This window comes from Rhipicephalus microplus, chromosome 3, assembly GCF_043290135.1.
Source record: "Rhipicephalus microplus isolate Deutch F79 chromosome 3, USDA_Rmic, whole genome shotgun sequence".
In the NCBI taxonomy this organism is placed as follows: Eukaryota; Metazoa; Arthropoda; class Arachnida; order Ixodida; family Ixodidae; genus Rhipicephalus; species Rhipicephalus microplus.
In genome coordinates, this window is record NC_134702.1 from 26,023,226 (window position 1) to 26,030,637 (window position 7,412).

Genomic DNA, 7,412 nt, shown 5'->3' on the forward strand with positions numbered 1-7,412 from the left:
AGTTGCAGACGTTTATATAACGACTTGTTTGCACTTGCGCAACTTTGACAACTGGGACGTGCGTATTAGCAGCATAAGAAGCTGATATGAAGCGCAGATGCTCGCGAGGATGCTGGCCGTGGACATTGCTACATAAATGAACTTCGGCGCATGACAACACACCAAAATTAACGTTAACCCGACGTGATGGCTGTATCAAAGGAGTAGATATGTAATGTTTATAAAATTGGGTAGGCAGCACTGCAACCACTGTTGACGTTTCACGAAGATTAGTCTATATTTGAAGAGTAGTTCCGAGACCTGGCGTAGCTCTGTGGCAGAATGCTTCATTGCCACGCTGAATGCTTCAGTTCAATTCCAGGTGGGACCCTGACATTTATTCTTTCCATTCGTCGGGTCGACGGTACCTATGTCAGGTGTTTCATAACGCTCGCGCGTTAAAATTACCCATGTGTGTTCTCATCGTTTCTGGGTAGATGCTAAGTGTCAAATTTTCGTGGCACATACCCGCTTACCAGCGGCACATACCCACCCGTAGGTATGTACCACTGTCTGGCGTAAAGTGTCTAACGACGTACGCGACGGGATTGTGACATTACTCATGTCTTGACCAGCGCGTCATAATCGTCCAACCATCTTACCCTTCCATGCTAATTTTGGTTCACGCCAAGTTAAGGGGGTGACCATGAGAGCACCCAAACGAAAATGGCTAGATAGATAGATAGATAGATAGATAGATAGATAGATAGATAGATAGATAGATAGATAGATAGATAGATAGATAGATAGATAGATAGATAGATAGATAGATAGATAGATAGATGGATAGATACCAAAAGAGCTTGCCAAAAAAGCATGCCAAAAGAGATGCCAAAAAAAGAACAAGACACTCGGCAACACGCTGATGCAGTTGCGTAGCCAGGGGGTGGCCCACGAGCCCCGTGCCCCCCCCACCACCCTTCCTCCTCCTCCTCGAAATGTTCTTTTTTCGTTTTGGTATGTAGGAGAAATGGCATTTCAAGTGAGTTCCCCTACCCTGAAATCAAGAAGGTGCCCCCCCCCCCCTTCGTTACGAAAATAATTTCTGCTTAGGCCCGTCATTGCTGAGCTCCTCCCTGTTGCATTCTATACGTCGGTCTTTATGGAGGCGAGACAGTTTCATAATACTGTAATAGTACCCGGTTTGTGACTTCAGACCTTAACAATTATTATATACAGTGGCGCCCAAATATGGGTTCGTATTAGCAAACCTTGATGCGGGACGTGCGATGTGCCATGCGCTTGCGAATATGGCAGCACCCCGGTAATTAGCCGTGTGACTAACGCGGTGAGCCGAGAAACCGACGCAGCATGCCGCAAATATGTGCGCGACGCGAAACCCGTGCTAAGGCACGCAGTTTCTTAATGAGCTTAATGGCCAAGACGCGCTCTGATGAATCTCCGCCACGTACTGCCTGCTTTCTCGTCACGCTCAAAGCAACGGAGACTCACTGGGTGGGTAGTTGCATTCCTGATTTCAAAAAAATGCGGATGCAGTTGAAGAATCTCGCTTCCCAATGCAACTAACTTTCCTACCCGTCGTGCAAGCTTAGCAGGCAATATGTCGTGCGCTGGTAAGCTGGAGAAGGCGGTTATGATTTGTGGTGATGGCAGTTAAGGTTTACTCCAGGCGCATTTAGACGGGGGCCAAATGTAAGAAAACTGCTTCACTTAAACTTGGGTGCCCGTGAAGGAATTAAAGTAATCCCACCATAATTGTGGCACAACGAAACTGCAGATCACAAAAAAAACTAAAGAAGCAACTAGCTTGCCTGCTAAATCGCTGTACGCCAAGCAGAGCTGATTGATAATTTTGTTATTGAGAAGCTTGAGTTGTTGTTGTTGTTTAGTTGCAGTTGTTGTTTAGTTGCAGTTGCTTAGTTGCTTAGTTGCTTAGTTGCTTAGTTGCTTAGTTGCTTAGTTGCTTAGTTGCTTAGTTGCTTAGTTGCTTAGTTGCTTAGTTGCTTAGTTGCTTAGTTGCTTAGTTGCTTAGTTGCTTAGTTGCTTAGTTGCTTAGTTGCTTAGTTGCTTAGTTGCTTAGTTGCTTAGTTGCTTAGTTGCTTAGTTGCTTAGTTGCTTAGTTGCTTAGTTGCTTAGTTGCTTAGTTGCTTAGTTGCTTAGTTGCTTAGTTGCTTAGTTGCTTAGTTGCTTAGTTGCTTAGTTGCTTAGTTGCTTAGTTGCTTAGTTGCTTAGTTGCTTAGTTGCTTAGTTGCTTAGTTGCTTAGTTGCTTAGTTGCTTAGTTGCTTAGTTGCTTAGTTGCTTAGTTGCTTAGTTGCTTAGTTGCTTAGTTGCTTAGTTGCTTAGTTGCTTAGTTGCTTAGTTGCTTAGTTGCTTAGTTGCTTAGTTGCTTAGTTGCTTAGTTGCTTAGTTGCTTAGTTGCTTAGTTGCTTAGTTGCTTAGTTGCTTAGTTGCTTAGTTGCTTAGTTGCTTAGTTGCTTAGTTGCTTAGTTGCTTAGTTGCTTAGTTGCTTAGTTGCTTAGTTGCTTAGTTGCTTAGTTGCTTAGTTGCTTAGTTGCTTAGTTGCTTAGTTGCTTAGTTGCTTAGTTGCTTAGTTGCTTAGTTGCTTAGTTGCTTAGTTGCTTAGTTGCTTAGTTGCTTAGTTGCTTAGTTGCTTAGTTGCTTAGTTGCTTAGTTGCTTAGTTGCTTAGTTGCTTAGTTGCTTAGTTGCTTAGTTGCTTAGTTGCTTAGTTGCTTAGTTGCTTAGTTGCTTAGTTGCTTAGTTGCTTAGTTGCTTAGTTGCTTAGTTGCTTAGTTGCTTAGTTGCTTAGTTGCTTAGTTGCTTAGTTGCTTAGTTGCTTAGTTGCTTAGTTGCTTAGTTGCTTAGTTGCTTAGTTGCTTAGTTGCTTAGTTGCTTAGTTGCTTAGTTGCTTAGTTGCTTAGTTGCTTAGTTGCTTAGTTGCTTAGTTGCTTAGTTGCTTAGTTGCTTAGTTGCTTAGTTGCTTAGTTGCTTAGTTGCTTAGTTGCTTAGTTGCTTAGTTGCTTAGTTGCTTAGTTGCTTAGTTGCTTAGTTGCTTAGTTGCTTAGTTGCTTAGTTGCTTAGTTGCTTAGTTGCTTAGTTGCTTAGTTGCTTAGTTGCTTAGTTGCTTAGTTGCTTAGTTGCTTAGTTGCTTAGTTGCTTAGTTGCTTAGTTGCTTAGTTGCTTAGTTGCTTAGTTGCTTAGTTGCTTAGTTGCTTAGTTGCTTAGTTGCTTAGTTGCTTAGTTGCTTAGTTGCTTAGTTGCTTAGTTGCTTAGTTGCTTAGTTGCTTAGTTGCTTAGTTGCTTAGTTGCTTAGTTGCTTAGTTGCTTAGTTGCTTAGTTGCTTAGTTGCTTAGTTGCTTAGCTGCTTAGCTGCTTAGCTGCTTAGCTGCTTAGCTGCTTAGCTGCTTAGCTGCTTAGCTGCTTAGCTGCTTAGCTGCTTAGCTGCTTAGCTGCTTAGCTGCTTAGCTGCTTAGCTGCTTAGCTGCTTAGCTGCTTAGCTGCTTAGCTGCTTAGCTGCTTAGCTGCTTAGCTGCTTAGCTGCTTAGCTGCTTAGCTGCTTAGCTGCTTAGCTGCTTAGCTGCTTAGCTGCTTAGCTGCTTAGTTGCTTAGTTGCTTAGTTGCTTAGTTGCTTAGTTGCTTAGTTGCTTAGTTGCTTAGTTGCTTAGTTGCTTAGTTGCTTAGTTGCTTAGTTGCTTAGTTGCTTAGTTGCTTAGTTGCTTAGTTGCTTAGTTGCTTAGTTGCTTAGTTGCTTAGTTGCTTAGTTGCTTAGTTGCTTAGTTGCTTAGTTGCTTAGTTGCTTAGTTGCTTAGTTGCTTAGTTGCTTAGTTGCTTAGTTGCTTAGTTGCTTAGTTGCTTAGTTGCTTAGTTGCTTAGTTGCTTAGTTGCTTAGTTGCTTAGTTGCTTAGTTGCTTAGTTGCTTAGTTGCTTAGTTGCTTAGTTGCTTAGTTGCTTAGTTGCTTAGTTGCTTAGTTGCTTAGTTGCTTAGTTGCTTAGTTGCTTAGTTGCTTAGTTGCTTAGTTGCTTAGTTGCTTAGTTGCTTAGTTGCTTAGTTGCTTAGTTGCTTAGTTGCTTAGTTGCTTAGTTGCTTAGTTGCTTAGTTGCTTAGTTGCTTAGTTGCTTAGTTGCTTAGTTGCTTAGTTGCTTAGTTGCTTAGTTGCTTAGTTGCTTAGTTGCTTAGTTGCTTAGTTGCTTAGTTGCTTAGTTGCTTAGTTGCTTAGTTGCTTAGTTGCTTAGTTGCTTAGTTGCTTAGTTGCTTAGTTGCTTAGTTGCAGTTGCAGTTGCAGTTGCAGTTGCAGTTGCAGTTGCAGTTGCAGTTGTAGTTGTAGTTGCAGTTGCAGTTGCAGTTGCAGTTGCAGTTGCAGTTGCAGTTGCAGTTGTAGTTGTAGTTGTAGTTGTAGTTGCAGTTGCAGTTGCAGTTGCAGTTGTAGTTGTAGTTGTAGTTGTAGTTGTAGTTGTAGTTGCAGTTGCAGTTGCAGTTGTTGTTGTTGTTGTTCGCGAGCACTGATGAAACAGTGAAGCTGGTGGCATGACTACCCAAAAGCCTAATCATTCCTCTACAGCATGCAGAATACTTTCACAAGGAGCAGACGGCCGTCCTCGAAGCAGACTGCAGGTTATGCGGATACCTGGCCACTGTGGAGCCAGAGCCAACGAGCTAGCTAATACCTCTACCCGAGCTCTCTTAGCCCGGAGTGTAGGGAGAGCCCTTCCAGATCAGACGGCCCACCTGACTGCATACACTGAATTATTACAAAACCAAAAACTTGGGCGGAGAACACATACCCTACCGCATCCTCAAATCAGTAAAGTCGCCCAGGTAGCCCGGCGCTGCTTACGAACGTTATTGTATCCGAACCCTTACGTGCTCTCCAAAATCGACCTTGACAAGTACCCCTCATCTATAGCACAAGCATGCAACGCTATATTCTATAAACACACTCTTATCAGGTGGCATGCATGGGAGTGCCAGAGAAACACATCCAAAACAAATACATTTAAGGACTACAGTAGAGATGGGTGGGAGGCAGTCCTGTCCAGTTCGGATAGAGCAGTCCAAGAGGGTCCCCGCAAGGACGGTGGTGCAAGCAAAAGGGGTCCCGGACTAGGGACTCAACCCATTCATCGATAGATATATTAAAGTTTTTCATACCATTCATTCCTGATTCAGTCTAACGCATTTGTTTGTTTTGCAAGTCTCTCAGATATGTTGTATCACTGCTTTTCGATAAACGCTCTTCGTTAAGCTTTGAGCTGGTGGTATAGTTTTATTACATCTTGACTATACCACTCTCATACAGAGGTTCCAATAAACACTCCAATATGTTGTATCACAGACTCTATTGTAAACTATTTGTTAAGCTTTAGAGTGACAGGGTTAATGGTCAAGTTTTAGGGTTGTTTCGGGGACCATTTTTCATCAACACAAAGCGTCATGTGATAGTGGTGTGGCTATGGTGACCCGCACGTCATTTGTTGGCCTTACTGCTTCCTTCTTCAATTTTAATGGAAGTTGTGTGTAATAGCCCATTTCTGTGGCACATACGCGTTTATGATGATAGTTTTTGTTTTGTGAGAAGCTGCAATACCCATGAGTTGGGCTAAGTATTGTTTTCTTGATCTTTAGTGGACCTGTCTTGAGCAATGGGATTTGAACAATGTCTCTGCGGCGTATACGCTTTCATGATGACAATGACCGTTACCAAGAATCGCGAACGTGAAAAGTGCGACCAAGGACAACTTCACAGTTAAAAATAACAGATGAAAACAGGTGAACCTTCGTCGAGCTACTTACGATAATACTTACGTCCAAAGACCACCTCATCCACCGTTCAATTCTCTAAAAAAAAACCCGCGTGGTCAGATTTTATATAATAATGTCGCGGCTTGTAAGGAGAAACCCCTGAGGATAAATTATGAACTAGCAACTAACTTTCTTCTAAAGGCACCGTAGTGCTCCAACGGTGATAATCGAACCCACAAGCTTTTATAATCGAGATAATCGTTCCTGCGAGAATTCAAACGTGGGAGTGTCAGTCGGCGCCACCAGTAGCCATGGCGGCGACTGTGGTACACTCTTTATGTGCCTGTTTGGCGTCACGTAGCACGTGAACTTATTACGAGCTGGCAGCTGACCAATAGCCTCGTATACAACCTAAATGCACCGAATTCACATATAACCCCAATAAAGTGGTTTGGGGGGGGGGGGGGGGAGATAGCTGCCATGGTAGCTCAGTGGTAGAGCATCGAACGTGTTATTCGAAGGTCGCAGGTTCGGTTCCTGCTCATGGCAAGTTATCTTTCCACCCGCCTACCAACTTTTCTTTCTTCACATTTACATTACGATTCGGTCTAATAACTTCCGCTATACTTTCCTTGCCATTATTGTTTCCTTGCCATATATATATATATATATATATATATATATATATATATATATATATATATATATATATTCGTGTGTGTGTATATCTGGGACGAACTGCAGGTGCAGAGGCCTTTGTAAGGTGTTTGAAACGCATTTTGCTTCTGTGTAATTTTTCTTGCATATCAAAAATACACTAAAATAGTGGTTACTACTACTACTACTACTACTGCTACTACTACAAATATTTCGCGTTCTCTCTCTCTAGCCTTTCGAGGAGTGTTTAACACATATGCGGGAACGTCCTCTCTCCTCACATCCATTTCAGCCTTTAATTAAAGCAACACCTAATCTAGATTGCTCGACCTGCTCTGGCGCTGGAATCCTGGCGTAGCAAGCTCCATTAGCATAATACGTTACAATTGCCTACATTCCCGTGCAAATGAGTTCCAGGTAGTTTAACTTTCAGGTTTCGTTAAATTATGTCGAGACTAAGAAGTTTATTATAAGTGCGCCAGTGGTTAGAGAAGCAAAAAAACTAAGTTATCATTTACAGCTAATTAATTTTGCATGTTATCGAATAAGTACACGCTTCGAGTGTTTTCGTTGAACTTTTTTTTGTTTTAAGAACCACTCACCGACAGATGCAGGCGCCGCTCGTTGTTTTGTTGTTCTATTGGGTGTACGGCAATACCCATTCAAGCCTGCAGTACTTCAGTAAAGTTCAAACAATTTTACCAGGCAGGAGCGATAATAAATTAATTTACAAGTTTTTTACCTGCTAAAAGCCCCGATGATTTTACAAAGCACTCAATAGCGAAGTGCTCGATCATAATTAACTTTGCCCACCTGGGGATGCTGTAACGGCAACTTGGAATTGAATGCATGTTTTCTTCTTGTTGGTATGCCTGCGTTTTGCGTCCATTGAAATATTGCAGCCGAGGAAAGGATTCAAATATGCGTTATTGAACATGTTAGAAGCGAGCTGGATATATATCATATTGAAAAACTTCGAGGGTCGAAGTAAATACTTACGATGCAAGACGTCTATT

The 7,412-nt window shown here is 42.4% G+C and overlaps 1 non-coding gene across 1 annotated transcript; it reads left to right on the forward strand.

Moving 5' to 3' along the window:
- Positions 1–6,216: 6,216 nt before the first annotated feature.
- On the forward strand, positions 6,217–6,288 carry TRNAT-UGU (transfer RNA threonine (anticodon UGU)). Its single transcript has one exon. It is a non-coding gene; the product is annotated as a tRNA-Thr (tRNA).
- Positions 6,289–7,412: the final 1,124 nt, after the last annotated feature.